This window comes from Zalophus californianus, chromosome 15, assembly GCF_009762305.2.
Source record: "Zalophus californianus isolate mZalCal1 chromosome 15, mZalCal1.pri.v2, whole genome shotgun sequence".
Taxonomy (NCBI): Eukaryota; Metazoa; Chordata; class Mammalia; order Carnivora; family Otariidae; genus Zalophus; species Zalophus californianus.
The window spans coordinates 27520109-27545352 of NC_045609.1; the positions used below are offsets into that span (position 1 = coordinate 27520109).

At 34.3% G+C, this 25244-nt stretch overlaps 1 protein-coding gene across 3 annotated transcripts in view; it reads right to left on the reverse strand.

Annotated features, from left to right (window-relative positions):
* The window catches only part of CTNNA3 (catenin alpha 3), a 1953765-nt gene that overhangs the window by 155680 nt on the left and 1772841 nt on the right, over nt 1-25244 (reverse strand). The gene's annotated exons all lie outside the window — the stretch shown is intronic.

Here is a 25244-nt window from a genome sequence, read left to right on the forward strand (position 1 = left end):
TATTAGATAAGCACATTTTAAAATAAGGATGTATATGGGTATTCTGTACATATAAACACATTCAAGTGTGTATGTATATACAAACTATTTTAAGGGAAGAGTAAAAATGTTATGGGCAGGGTTTATTAAGGCAAGCCCTCACTAATTAGCATCCTGAGTTTTGAGGTACTCTTCTCCCATGCACAGTTAACTTGCTGGGTTGGCTTAGTATTATTCTTTGGATATGTCAAATTTTGAACAGGATGCAACTTGCATCTTCCACTTGCAATTTGAAATGTGGGAAGGGTAGAAAACCATCTAAACCACCATATTCACAGCATTAACACCTGGGACCTATAAGTTTTTGTCAAATGAAGAATCTTGAAGTAAAAAAAGTGATTTGATAATATCAAGGCCATAAAATTTCATGCAACAGCCTGTGTAATCATATTCTTTAAAAAAATCCATATACATTCTAATAGAATGAATACATGGGCCTCAGAGGAAGTAGTTAAAATGATAAATCATTTAAGTAAATTTCACTTATTAGATTATTCATACTGAATATGTGATACATACAATGCCTATATATTTCCAGATGCTAGTCCCTAGGCCATCCATATACTGGGAAATAAGGAAAAAAGCCTTGAAATATTCTGGACAAAAGGCTCAAATAGTTGAAATACACTTTATTGAATCAATAGTGTACAAGAGCAAAAAAGCTTAAATATATAAATGAAGGAATTACAAAAATGTTCAATGGAAATCCAACAAAAAAATGAAAATTAAAGAACCAATATCAAGTATCTGTCATTTATTATTTATTTATTATAAGCCTAACTCAGGATCTAAAATAACTTGGTGTCTGTGAAATCTCAGCATTAATTATCCATGCTTCAGTTCTAACCTAGTCATGAAAATAAACAATGAGGCTTTCCAAATTGAAGGTTCCTCTAAATTCCTTAGCATAATGTTTGACATATAGTGAATATTCAGTAAATGATAGCTATTTCTTATTCAGTAAGAAAATTATCAAAATAAATTCCCATACCTAGCACTTAAAATTTTCATTTTTTGCATTATTTTATTTGAAGAATTAAATTAAGCTGTGAGAATGGGCTTTTTTTTAAGGTTTTATTTATTTATTTGAGAGAGAGAGAATGAGAGACAGAGAGCACGAGAGGGAAGAGGGTCAGAGGGAGAATCAGACTCCCTGCTGAGCAGGGAGCCTGATGAAGGACTTGATCCCCGGACTCCAATCATGACCTGAGCCGAAAGCAGTCGCTTAACCAACTGAGCCACCCAGGCACCCGAGAAAGGGCTTTTAACTGATAAGCTATACAGGTGTCTCTTCCTTGGAATCTGAATCATTTGTAATTTCCTTTCCCAGGCAATGTGGCCTACTAAAAGAAAAGCAACTTTTACTGCTGCTGGCATATAGCAAGGCACATAAATGAAGAAACAGCTCACTTCTGTCTGAAATCAATAGTATGCAAGCACATTAAGTAAATTATAAGCTGCTAACCCATTAAAGTAGCTCAAAAATCAAAATGAATTTTCTCCGTCTTGACTACTGGTCATTACCATTCTTTCCATTTTCAATAAAAAAAAAGTGTTTAAACTTTCAAATAATAATAGATATAGGTAGATTCAACTGGGACCTCTTTTTACGGTCTTTGTCTCAGAGGTAATAAATCCATGAATCAGGATCTAATAAATAATATTGAAGTGTACACTGGTATATTATGGAAAATTATTCACTATCCTCATAAAAAAAAAAAAGTTAAAACTATTCAAGAGGTGATCTGGTTAAGTGTATTCTAAGTTCTGTTCCTTGGAATGCCACTGATTTCCAATATGACCTTAAGAAAGCCCTTAACCCTCTTGTTTAACTTTCTCCAGACATAAAATGACAGTAATTGCAGCAGCTACCCACCTGCCATGCAGGGACCAGAGTGGATTATTGCAGAGCACTGAGGCTGACCCTGTCACGCACAGGAGTCTCATCGGTTGCACTCGATTTCCTTAATAACATCTCAACTCACATGGTGAGTTATAATCACCAGATGTTTACTTCTGACAGGATAAGGGCCAAAAGTTAATAAAACCAAAAGTTCTAGTGAATTCTCACTCTCTCACAGGAGGAACAACAATATCATAAAAGGATTAAATGACTGACTGACACCTTTCCTAAAGATTTTTAGTGCTTCTGTGAATGATTTATTATATGCTATTAATCAATTGGAATCACTATGAACATTTCAAAATAAGACTTAAGAGAACACTTCCTGTTTCGGAATTCTGAACAAAAGTTCCTTATTGGCTAATTGTGTGCAGGATAAGCAAAGAAACAAAGCTTAACACAAATCAGATAAATGGGATCTCTGATGTTATTGCTGGCTGGCGGTATTTCTCCTTTCCTGCTCAAATCTATAGAGTACAACTGTGATATAAATAGCTATCAAAGGCTTTTTGAACTACTGCCATCCAAATGAGATTATATTGTGTGTCAACTGGTTTTTGGAATCTTTTGCCAAAGACAAAAATAGCCAACATTTAGATATGCCAGACACTCTTCCAGGCACCTTACATATATTTAACTTCACTCTTCATCACAGCCCTATGAGGTAACTATACTATTATCCTAATTTTAGTATATTATGAAACTGAATGTGTCAAAGGTTAAGTTATGAACTCAAGATTATAGTGTAGTAAGTGGTAGAGCCAGTATGGAAACTTAGAAATTCTGACTCTAGAATTTTTGTCCTATTACTATGTCAACAATTGTACATGAGCAATATTGCCCACAATATACCAAAATATTCCCATTCTACTCGATGGTACTTCTGTCACCTTCTACTTTTGAATGCAATTATTCTCCAAAGTATAGTCACATATATTCTAGAATCTGTTTCCTCATTGTAAACTAGAGACAATGATATTCACCTCACAGATTGTCTTAGAGATCAAACGAATGAATATGTATGAAGCACTTTTTATTTTCTTTAGTTTTTTTTTAAATGCTAGCTGGTGACTTACAATAACAGACTCAGTTCTTCACTCTGTACAGTGATCCTCAGAATTCTATTTCTAATGTTATTCTCCTTTTTCAACAAACATTGTATTTGCCCATAACCATATTAGGCATTTTCAAGTATCTATCTATCTATCTATCATAGATAGATATATCAATATATATGTAGATATATCAATATCTACACACATATTTATATATAATATGACATATATATAATTTATAATTTTAGCTCTAAAGCAGGGGTTGGCAGAATTTTTCTGTAAAGGGCAAGGTAGTAAATAATTTCTGCTTTGCAGGCCATACCATAGCACTCTATGGCAATACTCAATTCTGCTGCTCTTGTAATGCGAGAGCATCCATAGACACCATGCAAAAAAATGAGCGTGGCTGTATTCCAAAAAATTTTGTATGGACATTGGAATTTTGATTTCATATAATTTTCATGTGTCTTAAGTATTATTCTGATTACACCTATTCTGATTTTTTTTCAACCATTTAAAAATGTAAAAACCATTCTTAACTCATGGGTTGTACAAAAATAGTTGATGGGCCAGATTTGACTGTAGTTGGCCAACATTTGCCAAATCCTTTACCCTCTTGATTTTTTTGTTTCTCAGTAGAACTGCCTTCCACCCAGTCCTGAATCTCTTTTAAATTTTTTGCCTTTCTTCATGTTATCTGATTCTATTAGGCAGACAGAAAGTTGGTCCATTTCATCTCTAGTACTTTTATCACTTCTGTCTCCTTGTCTGTTTTCCCAGTAATACTATACAAGTTAAGGTCAATTTTTTCTTTCATTTTCAATTCTTTTGTCTTATCACTTGATCCAATCTTTCTGATTTTAATAGAATTGTGTAATTCTTCAGCTAAAAACAACAGCTTCTATGTCTCCTTACTGAAAAAGAATATTAATTCCTCAAATACCATCCTTTAATTTCTTTCACTAAAGTAGAAAATTCATATAGAAAAATGCCCAAGTCACAAATGTGCATCTGGAACTATTTTCACAAGCTGAGTGCATCCTTGTACTTAGCACCCAAATCAAGAAACCAAAGGTTTCTCCCGAAGCCTCCCTGGGACCTATTCTAGTCACTATCTCTAAAGAATGGTTACTTCCTTGATTTCAAAAACTATAGATTTTCCTGTTTTGAACTTTATAAAAATGAATACATATACCATATATGTATATGTATTCTTGTATCAGGCTTTTATGTCCAATATGTATTTGAAATACATCTATCGTGTTGCATGGAGTTAGAGTATGCTTATTCTCCTTGCTCTACACACAAGAATTCCACTGTGCAAATGTACACCATCTATTCATGTGTTTCTATTAATGAAATTTTGGGAAATATTCCATTTTTTGCTTTATGAATAGTGAATATTCTTGTATTTTTCTTTTGGTAGACATATTGGTGCATTTTTCCTGAGTATATATCAATGAGTAAGATTACTGGGTCTCAGGGATCACCATTACCTTTGCCCCTAACTGTGTTTCAACGTCATTTTATCTTACTTCCTCTCATACACTGTGCCCTCAAGCTAAACTAAACTATTTGCTGTTGCAGGTAAATATCTTGAGATATTACCCATTAATGATTTTACTCATCTTTCCTCTCCCTATCTTTGTTGGCCCAAACTTAATTCTATTTTCAAGCCAAATCTATATAGGCCATCCTCCTTTTTCTCCAGCTGTATGTAATTATTCTTTTAAAAATTTCAGAACATGGTATCAGTTCTCCCTTCAAGATATTCATATAATTCTATCTTATAGTCTAATTATTTGTGAATATGTATATCTTATCTTACTTACTAGAAGAAAGGTCTTTGAAAGCAGAATCACCTTTCAGAATAATAGTGGTCTCTCTCTCCCTAATATACATAACTACATATATGTTTATTTGTGTTTAATTGGTCTCCTTCCCCTAGAATGTAAGTTTCCTGAAAGTAGGACATATATATGATAAATGTTTATAGTTGTTAATAGAAATAGGAGTGAGATAAAGAATAGGCTTGTGGGATTAAAATTGTATAGCATTGGTCTTACATTTTCTTTGTCATCTACATTTACACACTTTTCAAGCTTCTGTGTCTAAAGGTAGAAATTACTTTCAAAAAAAAATTACTTTCTCCTATACATTTTTCCTGTCCACTCTCAAACTTGGGTCCTCATTATTTCTCTACAACTGTATTAAAAGCACAATTGATCTTACCTTCTTTTCATCTGCTTTTTTATTTCATTATGCTCATTACTACTTAAAATATTAATATGCTTATGTTATTTCTTAAACACTTTCCATGATTTTCATTATCTCTTAGAAAAGACAAAGAGAAAAGAAAGAAGGGGTTATAATAGGAAAAATGCAAAAAAAAGTCACACGGGCTTCTGTCCAAGTTCCCACTCTGCCAAGGACTAGCTTTGTAGCAAGTAAAAACCATCCTCCACCCCAATTTTATCACATGTTAAAATGATGATAAACTTATTATAGGTTTTCTGACAATTAAAATTATGTCTGTAAGTAATGATACCTGGAATATAGTAGGGGCTTAATAAGTGGTATTTATGATTGATGTATATAAATGCCTTCATTTGGCCTCCAAAACTTCCATAATATTGTGGGGAAGGACAGTTAAAAATATTCACCTAGCTACCTCACAGAGCTTAGGCAGGAACCAAGTAAATTATATTGAGTAAATATATTAAATAAGCAACAACAATATAGAAATATAGAGTCATTACAATTCTCTTATTCTCAGAAAGTCCAGCATCCAAACTGCTTATTTTGCAGATAAAGAAACTGAGTCCCAGGAAAGAGAAATGACTTGAAAAAAATATACAGCTGGTTAGTGGCAGATTTGGTCTTTAAATCCATGTGTTGTCATTCTTACCTCCAGAGTTTATCAAACTTAGTAGTAACATTTATGTGCATGTGTGTGTGTGTGTGTGTGTGTGTGTGTGTGTGTGTGTTTTAATAAGCCCAAAGGCATTTGGGAAACGGGTGTGTTTTAATATGTTAGCCTAGTGATGGGTATTAAAGAGGGCACATACTACTGCATGGAGCACTGGGTGTTATATGCAAACAATGAATCATGGAACACTACATCAAAAACAAATGATGCGATGTATGGTGATTAACATAACATAATAAAAAAAAAAAGAAATATAACTAGTATAACATTTTGCTGGAGTTTAGAAAACCTGAAGTACTGCTGGCAGAAATTCAACTTTATTAAAATTTGGAGAACAAATTCATGATAAAGGTTTATGCATTGGTATTTTCAGCATACTAAATTGTGATTTCAAACATATTCCTGAGAATTCATTAAGAAAAGTCTCCCAACATATTTTAAAACGATTTTTAGGGACTGGAATTGGACTTTGCTTTCAGGACTGATACACATTTTTACATTTTTATACATAGTTCTTTAAATCAAATTTACAAATGTATTAGCTTTAAAAAGCTCTCAGTTTCCTCATCTGTCAAAAATAACACTCTTGAAACCTCCTGAGTTAAACTAACAGATCCCTTAGGTGTAAAACTATCTCATTTTATTATAAAACTGTATAGACTTCAGGGGCTGGGTCGAAACAGTTAACTATTGTATTATCAGACTTACTTAATCGTTCATGTTCTAAAAATAATAAGAATAGGGACAATTAACATTTATTTATGCTTCTGCTGTGCCAATCACTTTGCTAAATACTTTTGAAAAGTTATCCTAATTACATAATACTAGTTAAGGTAGATATTATCAATATCCTCCATTAACAACCATGGAAATCAGGCCTATAGGGAACACATGTCTGTCTCCTATAAATGAAACCCTCCCCATTGTTTTCTTTTCTTTTCTTTTTTTCCTCTTCATATCTCCCTATTTATGGTTTCATTTGCAAGGCAGTTTTTAGCACTAGGGTTATTTCTAATTTGAAAAAAAATAATATTTATTTGTGAACCCAATGTGTGTCCTTGTTCTGGGAAAACAAATGCTCTTTTGGGAGCCAACTGGAGAAATTTGAATATAAACTGGGTATTAGACAACATTAGGAAGTGATTGTTAATTTTCTTCAGATGTTGCAAATTACTTTGAAGTAGTTCAGAAAAAAAAATGCAAATATGGCTCTGGCAGTATGTTAAAACTGCTAAGTCTAGGAGGTGCCTGAGTTGCTCTGTCGGTTAAGCATCTGACTCTTGGTTTCAGCTCAGGTCATGATCTCATGGGTTGTGGGATCAAGCCCCTCGCCAAGACCCCACCTTGGGCTCTACACTCAGTGGGGAGTCAGCGTGAAGATTCTCTCCCTCCCCTACCCCACTCTCTCTCAAATAAATAAATAAATCTTTTTTATTTTTAATTGCTATATCTAGGTCATGGGAATATGGGTGTATGTTGTACTAGTACATTTAAGTTTTTCTGTATATTTAATTTTTTCAAAACAAAAAACAATGAGAAACCAAATAATATTTTCTATGCTCTAGTTTTGTGGATGCATTAGAGATTTTAGAGGCCATACAGTCTACTCTCTTATCCCAAAATGCCATTCTATCTGCCACATCCCTGACCAGGGATGCTTCTGCTTCTCCTTAGATATATCTGAAGGTTCAATGCTGGGTTCTTTGGGACTAAGAGATAAAGTAGTCCAGGCAAATTTTACCAGTAAAAAACAGAACAATGAAAGAACTTCATGACCTGCAAAATAATCCTCATGTAGATAAGTGTGGCTGAAGGCCATAGGAAACAACTTCATTCAAGATCTTCATGTGATGGTTATAATTGAAATATAGATAATGTGGCATAAGCCTTTCTCTAAAAAGAAAAGTTGTTAACTTATAGGTGGTGATCTGCAAGGAGCCTCAAAAAAGTGGTGCTGGTGGGAAGAGGAATCAAGAACCTGACATGAATATCCCAATCATTTTGATAGATGTGACCCTAGCATGGCCATGTATTTCTTGCAATATACATGTTAGCTATAGGTTTAACACCAAGCCTTTAAAATCTTTCCTCTGGTTTCTTTCTCACCAAAGCAGGAGGGGTATTATAAGTTGTCTTCCTAAACAGACAATCTCAAAGGAAAGAACATACTTTAACAAGCTTATGAGTATTCTGATTTAAATAGTCCTGTATATTTGCTTTTTTTTTAACTTAAATGTTACAAGGACTAAATGAATCTAAATTCAATTGCACTGTGTTTTCTTTAGATTATCATTCCAAGTTTGTAAAAAACTTTTGTCTTATTGTGCTGCCAAGAATAACAATACAGAAATCCTTATGTTTCAAAACTACATAGCTACATAAAACAAAGAAACAGTTCAATAAGAAAATATTGTAAAGGCTGTGAGAAACAAGCACTAGAAGCCCATTCATTTTACTCACAAGGGTACCCTTAGGATGTGACTCAGTACCTAGTCATTTTTACTTTGCATACAATATAAGTTTGGTTACCTGAATTCCACACCTGTTTACAGTAAACTGGAAGTAGACAAAAGATGGGCTAGTCTGACCCCAAAGAAGGAAAAATCTATCAAGGAGGAGACAGAAAGCCCAGATAATTGGGGGCTTTTCAGTTTATGAATAAGCTTCCCGGCTCACATTGCAACACCTCCATCCTATCACTGTATTACAACATAGTACAATAGTGTTTGGTCATAATACAGTCAATGAATCAACTACAACATCATCATTCAGCATTTACTGATCTTCTACTGCATTGTAGAGTTATATGGCACTGTTCCTGCTCTCAAGGAGCTTAAAATCTCCCAATGCAGAAAATACCAAGTTATATTTATTACATTTTGATTGGTAAGTTAGCATGCATGGGATACAATTTGAAAACCAATTCCAGTAATTATTTTTAAGTTCAAAAACGTGTATTTTGGTCCAAAATAAGTTGTTCTGTAAGAATTCTAGGAAGTCAACTGTCTTACTTTTTTTTTAAATAATTGGGCAGTTTTATTTATTTTTTTAAAGATTTTATTTATTTATTTGGCAGAGAGAGAGATAGCAAGAGAGAGGGAACACAAGCAGGAGGAGTGGGAGAGGGAGAAGCAGGCCTCCCACAGAGCAGGGAGCCCAATGTGGGGCTCGATCCCAGGACCCCGGGATCATGACCTGAGCTGAAGGCAGACGCTCAACGACTGAGCCACCCAGGCGCCCAATTGTCTTACTTAATATGATTTTCATATATCTTTGAGGGTGTGACATTTAGTGTTCATTTATAACTAAAATATTTTGTTGAAGATAAAATCTTGACAAGGTATATGAATACTATACCACTAAAATAGGTATAATTTGAAAAATAATTCTGCATCTCTACTGTTTCTTTGTTTAGTTTCTTCTTAATTTTAATTTTGTAATAAATATAATTTTATAAAATTTACACAGGAATTTTATGTATAACTGAATATAAACAATAGATTTCCCTTACAATAGTTTATGTGGATTTGAACATTTTGTTCTATCTTTTTAACAACATTTTTCTTGATAAAATAACTATCTGAGGAATATGGTATAGAATTTCAAATATTCATGATATTTGCTTGTCTTATGTTTACATATATATACCTACATTATTATGATTTAATATAGTACCATGACTGGGAATCTACATCAATACACTGATAATAACTGTCATCACATATACATGGCAAAGAAGATTGTAAAAACTATTCTCATTATTGTTAATTGAATACGGATTATGTAATCCCTAAAGTAAAGTAAAGAGTTATAATTTTGTATAATATATACCCTATCTATCACTTGCTAGGCATTTTAAAAAGTAAATATATATGTATATATATGTGTGTGTATATATATATGTACATATATATACACATATATACATATATATGTTTACACAAATATTATTTCCACTAAATCCACAAATACTATTTTTGTGTATTACCAGGTAATTGTCTGTGTTTCTGTTCATTTGTGATCTAAGACCCACAGTTAACGAGTTTTCATATTTTGAAATTTAAATAAGATTGAGTCAAACTCCTTATCATACATCCTTGAGAATACTAAATTCCCTCCTGCAAGAGCTCTATAAATTTCTAAGGGCTTATGTTCCCATAGACCTCGTATCTGCTCTTCATTTTTGCTCTCCCTGATCTATTGCTTTCAGTTGAGACTAAACTTCCAGTCACTCTATTGTAGTGACTCAACATTTTTAAACTATTTACAAATCATCCACATACATAATATTTGTGTATGGAAAATTTTGTGAAAGTGTTTGGGGGTAACATAAGAACTTTACAAAGCAGGAATGTAAATAACTCAAAATCATAATTTATCTGGTTTTCATCTGATGATGTAGAAAATTAGAGAAAGCATTGCTCCCACATTGAAGACAACAGCAAGTCACAAAATCTAAAAGTTCATGACTTTTTTTTTTTAACCCATCAGAGGTATCAATAAAAAACTACATTGGACAAGTTAAACATGTAAGGAAAATTTTTATACAAGACTACTGTCTAGGAGAGAGAGTTTGAACTCAACTCTGCTGAAACAAAAGGTGAGAATTGATTTTTTAAGTACTGAATTGTGTTAGTAGAAAAGTACTGGGGTGTTAGGCTGAGCGAAATAAGTCAATCAGAGAAAGACATGTATCATATGACTTCACTGATATGAGGAATTCTTAATCTCAGGAAAAACTGAGAGTTGCTGGAGTGGTGGGGGTGGGAGGGATGGGGTGGCTGGGTGATAGACATTGGGGAGGGTATGTGCTATGGTGAGTGCTGTGAATTGTGTAAGACTGTTGAATCACAGACCTGTACCTCTGAAACAAATAATGCATTATATGTTAAAAAAAAAAAAGAAGAAGGAGAAGATAGGAAGGGAAAAATGAAGGGGGGGAAATCGGACAAACCATGAGAGACTATGGACTCTGAGAAACAGAGGGTTCTAGAGGGGTTAGCCTGGTGATGGGTATTAAAGAGGGCACATACTACTGCATGGAGCACTGGGTGTTATACGGAAACAATGAATCATGGAATACTGCATCAAAAACTAATGATGTAATGTATGGTGATTAACATAACATAATTAAAAAAAAGAAAAGTACTGGGCAACATTAAGGGGGAGGCTGGTTAATGTGATTAAGCCATCTGTGTGTGTTAATGGTGCTTATTAATAGAAGCTGGTAGATAAAGGCACTCTTTCTTGAGAATTACACTTCAAAGGGGTGGCTCCCAGATCCTTGAGAATATTCCTGGGTTGAAATGCTGGCAAGAGACTAGGAGAATATTTGCATCTCAAAGGGGCACAGAAAGAATTTACAACTCCAAGTTTGCTGAAGTAAATGCTCTAAGAAAAGGGAATACAGTAATCTGTAATCAGGAAAAACCTACCTAAAGTTTACTAAAAATAGGAGAAATGTTAAGGTCATCTTATTCAGAAATCATAACACAACCAACTACCCTGAAGTCTAGGGAAAGAAAAGATCCTTGCTGGAAGAAATGCTATGAAAATCTTGCTTCTCTTGGGCAGATGATGCCATTGGACATTCGTAAGGTTCAGCTAAAAGAGTTGGCAATTTGGTTGAGCTTGGATCATCTTATGATGTCAAAAAGTAAGCAATTTATCAAAACAAAATAAAACCAAAACCAAAACCATAACAAAACAAAACAATGAAGGGGGGGAAATTGGAGGGGGAGAAAAACCATGAGAGATGATGGACTCTGAAAAACAAACTGAGGGTTCTAGAGGGGAGGAGGGTGGGGGGATGAGTTAGCCTGGTGATGGGTATTAAAGAGGGCACGTTCTGCATGGAGCACTGGGTGTTATGCACAAACAATGAATCACGGAACACTACATCAAAAAAAAAAAGAAGGTGGGACAATTTGGTCAACAAAACAGGATTAAAATCTATGGACTACAACAAATATCCATGACTCCATAATGATAGAAATAAATAAGTGAATAAATAAATAATGTAAAAGAAGAGATGGCTCTTCCTTTAGTTCTAATTAATAAATGCAGAAGAAATAAAGAAAATAGAAAATTACTGTCAGGCAAACACCAACATACTACCTGTGGCAAGATTCAGTGTTGCATATGAAAAGTAGTAGATAAACATTTGAGAAGAAATAGGATTTGAATAGTCTTAAAGCATTTTCCCCAAAATGTATTAATGACAAAGAAAAAATAATAGCAACTTTACAATGGTTAAAAAGCCAGTAAGCAACCAATACTTTAACCAAGTAACAAAGGGCAACATCCCCAGAAATGTTACCTACTGACATCTTGTACGTCCTGATATGATGGACTGAGGACACATGAATTCTATGGTATCTCCTCTGAAAATACATAACCGTAAAATAATCATGAGAAAAAAAACACCAGACAAATCTAAATCAAGGGATATTCAATAAAATACGTGATACTCTTCAAAAGTATCAAGGTCATGAAAAACAAGGAGGACTTACAGGAGACTAAGAAATGTGACAGCTAAATAGAATGTTGGATCCTGGCTTTAATCATAGAAGAAAAAAGAATATTAGTGGAAAAATTGATGAAGTCTATAGTTTAGTTAGCAGTATAATACCAATGTTCATTTCTTAGTTTTGATAATTAGACCTTAGTTATGCAAGATGGCAACATTAGGAGGAAAAAAAAAACACATTAGGAGAAATTTGGTGAAAACTATATGGAAAATTCTCTGTACTATAATTAATTTCTCTTAACTAACCACAGCCAGCTAACATGAGACTGGGTCATATATATAACACATTAGACAAAATGCTACTGATGAAAAATGGCAGTTAGATGCAGAGTAATATGGTATTGATAAGGAAGTATCTAAAACCTGGCTCATTATTGTATCCTAATTATTGTTTACCCTCTCTATTGTGGAAATCATTTTAGGGTCTATTACCACTCAGGCACTCAACTGGACATTGTTGTGTCCAAATATAACCATAAGTGACCAAGTCCCAGAGAGAAAAGATTTTTCTATTCCAGCTCCCTGAGCACCCACTTCTCCAATTGACTGACATTAGGAATGGTAGTGAGTCTTTAGAAGAGATTAAATGTACTTTCCAAATGTCACCTTACAGGCTCCAAAAGTGCACCTGGTCCAAATGTTACATAAAACACTGCCCAATTGTAGACTATTCCCACATGAATAGATCTTCTATTACAATGGTATTAGTTTTAGATCCTCCTGCAGTCTGCAATGTCTTGAAATTTACCAGAAACTGGTAAATGATTTCTAAAATTCTAAATTGCCTATAAAAATGCAGGCATACTTAGAAAGTAAATAAATGTAATTGGCTGTAAGGGTAGTGCCTATAGTAGATGTTTCCTAAATAAAAACTTTTCTCAATATAATTTTTGTAATTAAGAGAAAAAGATCTTTCTTAGAAAAAGAATTCCAATTCATCTTGATGGGTTGAATATGTTTTATTTGTATACACACTGCATATTTCTATTTTCCCTAAGCCTCCTTATGCTAAAGATTAATTTAATAAATCTCCAAGTGAATTCTGAACTATTTTCCCAGAAACAGGACAATGTATGTAAACTCACTGGAATGTAAATAAAAACTTGAAAAAGAAAAAGAAATAAATAAAAATAAAATGTTTCAGACAATTTGTAAGATGCAAATTTCAAAGGCATGTTTCAGGGTTACGTATCTATCATCCATCTATCTACTTACATGTATTTACTTACTTAATATGATGTATAACAATCCAACTAAGCTTCCTTAGGATCTTATAGGACAGAATACTGGGGCAGTAATTAGGAATTGGTCCCCAGAGGCTAAGACTTCCTGGACGTTCCTGACAAGATAAGAATTATCAAGAATTCTTCCAATGGAAAATCATAAAGCTTTCCTTGTGAATTTACAAAGTGAGACAACATGTGAAAAACCAACTCTGAAGAACTTACAAAATAATTTTTCAAACTAATTTCTCTTTCCAAGATTGAGCCTTATGATATTTCACAAGAACACACACACATACACACACACACACAGAGTTTAAAGAGATTTGCCAAAGGAGAATGAAATGAGATATTCACTTCCAAAGTTTGACATTGTATTTCTATTCACTTATTATTAATAAAATGATTGTGTTAGGGAGAAATAAATCATTGGAGAAAATAAATGAGAAAGGGGCATATAGATACAGTGGTAGGAAGAGGAAATGTTACCTGATAAAGAAGCACTGAGATAGATTTCTCTCATTCACTTGCTGGTCTACTTTGAACAAGTCATTTTAGACTCATCATGAGTTTTCAGTGTAACATACTGAGAATTGGTGTATGTTGGTATAATTTAAGCAGTTATCATCCGGTCATTTTGATCATAGTAATTTTCAAAGTGCAGTTCAACTACACCTGGAATAGATTATAGCGTATTGGTGTACTGAGTTTTGAATAATTTGTCTCCTCATTTATAGCATAACTTTATTGTCTGCATTTTCTTGCTTAATCTTTTATAATTTTATGATAAAGAAAAAAAGGGAGAAAACACAGAAGAGTGTTCCCAGAGAGTCACAATGTTGGTATGTTATTCTGACGATTCAAACAGTTCTCAAAGAATTCAAGTTTAAGTGCTAAAAACAGCCAGCTCATTTTTATATATTTAAGCTCATCATAACACTGCCTATAGTATTCACAATTCTCCAAACAAATATCACAAGGCTTGATATGCTCTGAAATCTCCTGCTAAATTACCTTGTCAGATCTCAATTAAAGGACTCTTCCCTCCATATCCATTGCAGGCAATTTATTTCCTTTTATGCAGTTCCAAAGAAATTATTTTACATGGGTATTTATGTTAAAATCTGGTACAATTACTGCCTGAGATTCAAAACGTGTAGAAGATTTCTTTGCTGCTGCACCCATGAAAACACACAGTTACCAGTAACACCTATCCCACAGCAGCACTTAAGTTTGTATAAATTAAATCCATATGGTCAGAACACATACTGAAATTAAATAAACAAAACATAATTCTTCTTGTCTTCTGAATGTGAATTTGGAGAGGCAAACATCTGGATTAGAAAGGCACTTAGCAGAATAGAAGGTTTTTCCGGGTAAAATTCCATTCATGAACCAGAAATGAGACTCTCTGCTCAAGAGCCAGCATCTGACACATAAGCCTAACTTAGCACTGAGGATATAGATAAGCTGTGCTTACGGATGAGCACAAACAGATAATAAAATTAAGGCCTCAATGAGTGAAACTTTCCAAGGTAAAACTCCAGGGTGTTTGGAGGAACCTTTCAGAAAGATATATACCACGTCTATTGCAGCCTCAGTACAAACAGCTCACAATGAAAATCTATAGTAATTAGAAACATTTCAAAGTAAAAGATGAGATAGAATGCTTTTTGCCAAAGGTACTTAAGGAGGGGATTGCACAGGCCTACAAAATTAAAAAAAAAAAAAAAGCGAGGGATGAACGTATTTTGCAAATTATACTATTTTACCAAGTAAGGTCATAAAACACACAAACACACCCCACACACACATTCAAAACAAAACAAAACAAAAAGGGTGAGGAGAAAAACTAACGCAGAAAAACTTACCAGCCACTGTCACTACCAATTTTTTTGTAAGAAGAGTATTTTAACATAAAAATAATTAATTAGGAAGGACCCAAAATGTCAAAGGACCAACTTTCCCGAGAAAAAATGGCTGGTACTGTGATTGGTTTCACTTCACCCCTCCCCTCTTAGCCACACCTCATTGTTTGGCAATCTCTTGAGATGTTTTTGGTTATCACAACTGGGGTGAAGGTGCTATTGGCCTCAACTGAGTAGAAGCCAGAGATGCTGTTAAACATCCTAGAGGATACAGACAGCTCCCTGCAACAAGGAGTTGTCTGATCCAAATGTCAATAGTACAATGGGACTAAAGTTTTGCCCAAGGGTCTGTGCACACTGGCTCAGATTGATCCCCATGTGCTATCCAGATTATGGAGCCAGTAATATTTCTAGAGTAGGCAATCAGACAGACTTGAGTGGAGGCAAATGTGATAAATAGGTGACACATTATAAACCTGAGGGCGCTACATCCTAACTGTGGGCCTTCTACCATCCTGGCCTTGGAGCTTCCAACACCCTGAGGCTGACAGACCAAGAGCCACAGGTGCAGAACACACACTCTCCTCTTCAACCTCTGCTCCAAGGTAACCTATAGCTTCATTATAAGATGTTTACATTGCAGTTTTGACATCCCCACCACCACCCTCCCCCTCACCCCTGTGGGGGAAGGTGGCCATGACAGTTCCAGCAAGAACCTTGTAGGACCCAAAACTCCTCCTTCCAATGGCAGGAGTCCCTTAGATGATTGGAAACAACTCAGTCAGAGACCACCCTAGCTATGACCCATAACCTGCGCTAACATAAAAAGACAAGACACCTCTCACCCCAGTGTAGTTGCCACATTTGGGCCTGCCTGCTCTCCCATCTTGAGATGTACTGTCCTTAATAAACTGCTTTGTGCTTGCTACCTTCCTTCTGGCTGTTTTTATTCAAGTGCAGATCCTCAGGTAAATCTTCCCTGGGGAATCCAAGAACCAAGACCATTCATACAATGCAGATTCTCCCACTGGTAACAGTATCTGGTGTGTCAGTCTGTCTTTCAACCTGTATTTTACTTTCAATCATTCTTAATAATAATTTAGCAAAAGACCTGCTGTGGTAAAGTTCTACACTATCAATTAGGACCAGACTGAAAAATTAGTCACTAACTAGTTCTAGTTCTTTGACACAGATTCCATGTGCTTACTGGTTGGTGGAATGAATTTATAACCATGGTTTTCTCTAGATAGTAAAACTGTAGGTAGCTATTTTTTTTTCCTAAAATTTATTTGGACCATGTGGGTATATAAAATTATGCATAAACTGTAAATGGAATAGTGGACTTTATTTTGTCTGTGTACTTTCATACATATAACTTATATATTTATAGAATACTGTTTTATACACCAAAGATTTGAAAGTGGTATTTCTATGGTTATCCCTGAATACTACATATATATGTGATTATTTCTACAAATTATATTACAAAAATAGATCATATCATATACATTCTTCTGTAATTTCTTATTTTTCAAACTCAATATAAAGTATTTTGATATTTATACAATATAGCCTCATCACAATTTTAAATCTTTTATTTCATTATATAGATGCAGTATCATCTACTTACAAATTTTCAAAGATTATCAGGTATTTTCCACTTAGATAAATAGATATCCATGTTCGTATGTTTATATGCATATATTTATGTGTACTGAGTAGGCAGTGACGAATACTTTTCTATATCTCTGCAAATATGTCTGGAGGAAAAATTCTAGAAGACAAAGAGGAAGGACTTTTATAAAGGCTTTCAATGCATAATTTTAAATTATTTTATTACCCTAATTAATTATTTTAATTACATATTTAATTAATTAAAATAATTAATTATTTTAATTACCCTAATTAATATCTCTCCAAACTGTGTATAAGTGTCCATTTTCCAAAAAACTCTTCTGATAATAGATATCAACAATATTTTTGCAAATATGTTAAAAGATAGTATTTCATCACTTTTGATTTGCATTTTTGTCATTTCTGATGAGAGGGAGCAACTACGTACATGTTCATTGTAAATGTGCATGTCTTTTTTGTGACTATCCTCTTCAGGTCCTACACCCATTTCTCTGCGGGAAGCAGAGGCATTTTTTTCTTAGTGATTAGTGAAAATCTGTTTATATATAAACACTTTCTTATATAAATTGTGATCATTAGCTCTCCAAATTGATGTCTTCTAACAATTTTTCAGACTTGATCTTGTGCTTTGTTTGGTTTGGTTTATTTTTTTTTTGTTCTCAGGAGTAAAGTTTGCCTGCTTTCTCCTTTGTTTTTCTGTCTTTGGTATCATAGAGTCCTTTATTATCACAAGGTTACAAAAATAAATATTTACTCTTTATCTAGTACAGATGTGTTAGTCATGTTCTTCAGTTCCTTGCACACTATCACTCCTGATAAATGGAGGGCTCTCCCTACCTCAAGATAATCTCCCTTCCCTCCTTCCTTCCTTCCCTCCTTCTTTCTTTTCCTCCTTCGTTCCTTCTCCTTTTATTTACCATCCCTCATACCTGTTTCTATATTCCTTCCCCACAAATTAAAACATATTTTTTAACCTACTCAGGTTCACCTTGACTTAGAGGGCTCATACTTAATTCACTGCACAATCTGTGAGTCCCTTATGAGTATACATTATTGCTTTTTATGAACACTATACTTGAATAAAGCTGACCATGTGTTAGGCACCTATTATGTTTCTATCACTGTACAGATCCTTTACATACATTCTTTCCAATTACAATACTTCAAGGTATGAGTTATCTAAATTGATATATAAGGAATAACAATCTCAGAGAAATAAAATTACCAAAAGTCATCTGGTCATTCTAATAAAAGGAGCCAAGATCACCCAGGAATGATGACACTAAAGCCAGGGCCCTTTTGTTTACCCCTTGGTGCCTCTTATAAAAAAGGAGTTCTGCATATTTTCAGAAACTATACTCTGGCAATGGAATCCTGGTTCTCCATCACCCCATTTTACATAATTTTAAATTATTATTATTTTTATTTTTTTAAAGTAGTTTCCATGCCCAACATGGGGCTTGAACTCATAACCCTGAGATCAAGAGTTGCAAGCTCTATCAACTGAGCCAGCCAGGTGCCCCCTCATTTTACATAATTTTAAGAAATTTTAGTAAAAGTAGTTCTTAACATTGTCATTTCACAGAATTATACTAACCTAATGCTACACTCATGGCTATACAATTGCAAGCAAATGGATGTGGACACCAGCTGTAATAACGCCCTCATTCTACTTCCATACAGCTCAATTTCCAACTGAAGTTTTCCACCATTTTGAATCTGGCGCTTTTGCCAGGAGTATGCAGACCGATTTCGTTCAAGCAGTCCCACTGAAAGCCTGGTCTGTAGGAAGGATGGCTATGTTGTGCAGGGGAAGGGAAGAAGGACAAGCAGGTCCTTGAGGCAAGTACATCTTGGTCAGTCTCAGGTCTGTCACTTCACACTATGTGCTAGTGGGTACTTACATAACCATTGTGCTTCTTTTTCTATATTTTTGAAGTGGGGCTAGTAATATATTCCTCAAAGAGTGGTTGTGGGGAAATTTAAAAATTTAAAATGCCTGCAACATATTAAGCACTTGGCAAATAATTCTTATGTTTTGCTGCTGCTTCTATTATTATTATCACAGCAGAGTAGGCAACAGTGATATGCCAGGGCATACCCAGATATGTCATGGATAAAAGAACTTTTGAAAATAAATTTGGAATTTTTTTAAACTAGGAGCCTATTTTCTTGTCATACTGACTCCTCCATGGAAGACTATGCTAATTCCAACTTCCCCAAAAGTACACTTCAGATGCCAACTCTATGATCATGGTCTCCCATGTCACATTTGCCTAATTTCAAGTATACAATTCCTTCTTGATTTAATAGACTATAGAAAATGATGTGCTTATTCAAAGCCACATATCTACAACAGAGGACAGAGGGATAGGCAATTTTAGTACAATAGGACATTGGAGGAGTTAAACTGACATTATCAAATTCAATTTTAGTAATTTGGAAAACTTTAAAGTTCCATCAAAAAACCAAAGATCATGCTAGTCACAGTTTTTAAAAGAGCTATTAAGAAGGCAGATATATATTATTGCTAATTTTAGAGGACTTTTCTTTCTTTTAAAGGTCTTACCTTCAAGTTAATTGAAATGGTAAAGAACTTCATTACTACCTAGGTCCTTTATTACCTACCTAGGTTCTCTCTTGCACCCTGGATTTTGCTAAAAAAGGGGTTTGGATACCTCATCTCTAGTTAAGCCTAGAGGCTTAAAAGGGAGACCAAAAATCTATCACTTTTGAATTCAAGGATGGGCTGATTGTAGCTGGAGAGTAGAGGGATAAAAACCTTCTAAACTGCAATCATTAAGCGTCTGTCTTCGGCTCAGGTCATGATCCCGGGGTCCTGGGATTGAGCTCCACATCGGGCTCCCTGCTCAGCGGGAAGCCTGCTTCTCCCTCTCTCACTTCCCCTGCTTGTGTTCACCCTCTCACTGTGTCTCTTTGTCAAATAAATAAATAAAATCTTTTAAAAAAATCGTCTAAATTGTTGCTTTGGAAGGACATAATTTACACTTTTTATAAAATCTCCTGGACTGATGAGGAAAAATTTCAGTGTCTCCCCTTAACTATACAGCCTGGACAGACAATATCTGTATATTCTCAAGTCACAGACTTCTAGAACTTACTCAGGTTTCCTACTGGTACAATGCACTTGCCTTTATTAGTGTGGAATGTGAATATTTTATTAGCCAGGTTGTAATGTCTTCACATTTCTATTCTATGGATCACATATTCCTTGTATATATGACCCAGGACCATGAATTATACAAGCAAGTGTTTCCTGGACATTTCTTGGATACGGATGACGCTTAGTTCCCTGGCAATAGTATAGCATTGATTTTTTTGTAATATTATGCTTTGTGTGCTTATCTTAATATTCAACACACCCAGTGTCCCCTTATAGCCTGATATTGCTCCTGTTGTAATCTTCTACCCAAGGAAACAACATAGAGTTTCTTTTATTTTAAGCTATAGCTTAAAAATGGATCCATGCAGGAACCTGACTCAAAAGTCACCATCCACAAATTAACCCATGAAAAAAATCCTATTCAAAAGGCTTTACACATAGGAGGAAATTCATTTGCCTCAGCCCATCATATTGGCTCTCCACAAATTGTTCTGGAGAATTTGAAGAGGACTAATCAGGAAAGTGAATGTTGCCAACCTGAGAAACTAACAGAAAGCTTATAAATGAATCCATTCACAAATTATGGTGATGATGATGAGAAGGAGGAGGATGTTGATGATGGCAATGATAGTAGTATTGGTGGTAATGAGCACCATGATGGTGGTCACTTAAGTTTTATCACTTAACTGTGTGCTGCTTCTTACAAATATTAACTCATAAACTTCACAACAATCCTATGATGTGAGTAGTTCCATTTTTAAAAATAGGCAAACTGAGACATAGGAGTTAAGTCACTTGCCAAATGTCAACAGCTGTGTCAGAATCAGAATTCAAACTTGGGAGTCTGATTCCAAAACTTGCGCTCTCTTTCTTTCAATTATCTTAGAACCAGAAAGACGGAAACATGTCCAGGTATTACTTATTTTTTTTTTAAGAATTTTTTTTTTTGGAAGTAAACTCTACACACAATGTGGGGTTCAAACTTACAACCCCAAGATTAAGAGTCGCATGCTCTACCAACTGAGCCAGGCAGGAGCTCCAGGGATGCTTTTGTAAAGTATTTTTTTTCTCTAGGTCCATCCATGTTGTTGCAATTGGCAAGGTTTTATTCTTTTTTATGGCTGAGTAATATTCCATTGTATATATAGACCATATTGTCTTTATTCATTCATCTACAAATGGACACTTGGGTTATTTCCATATCTTGGCTGTTATAAATAATGCTGCAATAAATATAGGGGCGCATACAATGCTAAGTGAGGTAAGTCAGTCAGCGAAAGACAAATACCATATTATTTCATTCATGAATGAATGTTTAAGAAACAAATGAACAAACAAAATAAAAAGAGAGACAAACAAACCAAAAAAACCAGACTCAAATACAGAGAACAAATTGATGGTTGCCAGAGGGGAGGTGGGTAGGGTAAGGTGAAATAGATAAAGGGAATTAAGAGTAACCTTATTTTGATGAGCTCTGAGAAATGTATAGAACTATTGAATCATTATTTTGTACATGAAACTAATAAAACACTATGTTATATGCATACACTGTATGTATGCTCATTATACTTGAATAAAAATTCAAAAATAAATTAAAAATTTAAAAATATTAAAAAGCCTAATTTCTTACAAGTACATAAACCTTATAGAGCTGATGACTCCACTCCAAGGGAAATTTTTTATGTTATATATCCATTCATATTTACATAGGATTTTAACCAAGCTTTAGATATATATAGTGTTACAGCCTCTGCAACTCATTATAAGAAATACAAGTTCACATTTCTAAAAATTAAACATATATTAATAATCACTCACTGATTAAAAATACGCATATATAGAAACCTAGATTTAGACTGAGGTACTTTCAGTGTACAAGGTAATTTTTAGAATATCAAAGGATTTTTTAAGATGACATTTTATTTTGAGCTCCTTTTTTTACTACCTTAACCATTACTTGATACACATTATCCTTAATAGGAAAAGAAGTAAGCATGTATTTCATATTTTACCAGAGACTAATGATTCAAAATTACTTAATTTATATATGTTATATTTTCATCATTACAAGAAATAGACATTTTTCAATGAGAATAATTCAGAGAATAGGAAAAAAGGGCAGCACTTGGAAGCCAGATGTCCATCATAAGCACCTCTAAACTGGACAAGGCAGCGAATCATTTAAACACTTTAGCCTCAGAAAATTTTTCCAAATGACTATCATCTGAGTAATTCTTTACTGAAACATTATTTTCAAAAAATTATAATTATCCCACTAATTTTGTAAGCCAAGTTATTTATTGGTTAGATATGAATGTTATAACTAAAACAACTCCCCTCCCCCAAATTTTCTGTGCATGTTCCTTTTCCCAAAGCACATTTATGGTCAACATGATTCATTCATTTATTCATTCAGTAAATATGTATGGCCTATTTACTATGTGCCCAATACTATTTTAAGTATGGGAATACATCAAAGTGGAAAAAAACAGATTAAAACCTGTTGCCTTCATTGAATTCACTATGCACTAGATGACTAAACTAACAAATATGTAGTATGTCAGACAGTCAAAGGAAGTACTACAGAGAAAAATAAAAAAGGGAGGTGAAGACATTTATATGTGGGTTGGGAATGGTGGTATAGTTTTTGTGGGTTTTTTGTTTTTTCTTTTAAGATTTTATTTATTTATTTGAGAGAGAGAACACAAGTGGGCAGGGCAGAGGGAGAGGGACAACAGACACCCTGCTGAGCAGAGAGCCCCACATGTGACTCAATCACAGGACTCTGAGATCATGACCTCAGCTGAAGGCAGATGCCTAACAAACTGAGCCACCCAGGTGCCCCTGGTGTTGTAGTTTTAAACAGGGAAATTAGTGGTGACTTTCGAAAAAAGTTAATATTCAAAAAAGCAAGTATGTCAGAAAAGAGGAGATTTTGGGGGGATGAGGTCTGAAAGTAGGAGGAAACAAGACTTAAAGCTAAAATGTCAATTTCTTTGAGAGAAAAAGAAATTGTCACTATGTAACATATAAAACTTCAAAAAAAAATTCAATGTAAATTTAGAAGGTTATAAAATTGTAATATAAGGCTATGCATCTGAGGTGACTTCCACTCTAGTTTATAAACTTCACAGTTGCCTACCTGACATTTTCTTTGGTTGCCTAATAGACTTCTTAGACAAGACATACCTAAAATTAATTTCTTATCTTCTACCATCTCCAATATGCTCAATTCAGTCTTCCCCATATCAACATAAATGGCAAGTCCCCATTCCCAGTTCTCAAGCCAAAAACCGTGTGTGGTCCTTGACTCCTTTCTCCCTCTCATACTCAATACATAAGTCTTCAGCACATTCAGTTAAGTCACCATCACCAGATATGCTTTATCAACAACTCTCAACTTCTCCATTTCTTAAAACCTTTGGTTCAGCCTCCATGATTTCTCACCTGGGTAATAGAATAGCAATGACTTTCTAAATTCCTGCTTCCTCCTGTACAACTTCTCAGACTATTTTCAACATAGCATTCAGAATGACCCCTTTAAAATGTAAGTCATGTCATGTCACTCTCTAGCTCAAAGCCTTCTGATAGTTTCCCATCCTACTCAAAATAACAGCCAAATAGGTTACAATGGTTTATGTTCCCTACAAGATTAGCCCTCCTTTTCAACTTCAGACTTCCTCTTGCCTTACTAACACTTCCCTCTGAGGCTTTTCTACTTGCTATTTCCTCTGCTGTGAATTCATCGACAAGTAGAAAATATTCTATTTAAAGCTTGGAAGAAGGCTGGTTTCACTAATGAGCAAGTGAATCACATATAAATATCACATTATATCACTTAAATTCGTGCTCCAGTGGCCTTATAAATAACTCCATACATAAATTTTTGGGTTATACAACAGTGTTAAAAATAGGATATATGCATTTATAAATGCCAAGGTTCTATCCTATAATTAAATAAAAGAATAAAGAGATTTAGCCTTAAATTATAGACACTGAAATTACTGTAAAAAAGATATAATACTGGGTATACTTTTTTTTTTTTTAAAGCTCTATGCCCAATGTGGGGCTTGAACTTAGGACCCTGAGATCAGGAATTTCATGCTCTACCAACTAAGTCAGCCAAGTGTTCCAATACTGGATATACTTACTTTCTCTTCTCACTCTAAAATATATTACTTCAGTGGTGGCAAGAACAATATATTGGGGAGAACTGTAATAAAATAGTTACCTTTTAAATATTTTTAATCAGAATTTGTATTTGAAATTACTTATTTTTAAAGAAAAATAAGACAATCAAATGAGAACAAAGAAACAAATATACCAGGCATTTAAGATTGGTTACTAGGCATTAATTTTAACTCAGAATTTCCCAGAAACCAAGGCAGGGTGGAAATGTATATATTTCAATATAATTCCATTGTCTGATAAATGTGAGCATGTTTAGATATTTGGTAACAATCTTTCCCGGATTGAAATCTCAAGAGGTATTTATTAAAAGAACTCTAATATAAGAATTTTGGGATAAAATAATATGCAGTGTCTTAAAATTTAGTTTGCTCTGATTATTGTACACTGACGTCTACAATCAATGGAATGACCTTAAATTTCTATTTGAGTAAAGAATTTGAATTTAAAAAAGGTAACACTGTTCAGGAATGCTACTTCACAATACATAGAGCATGGTGACCTTAGCATGTAAAAATCCAAAAGGAGTAAGTAAACTCCTTCCGATGGCCTCTCAGCAGACATTCTTGTATCATTACATCAAAGGGGTTAAGTTCAAAGAAGTGTCATGGAAATAAAGGGAGTTGGGCTCATCTTGGGAACAAAAAAGACAACATGTAAATAATTCAAACATGGAAAATGTCATGGACACAGCCTCAGGGATAGCCCTACCTCTCAGGAACACAAGAAATGTTCTCATTTCAACAAATAA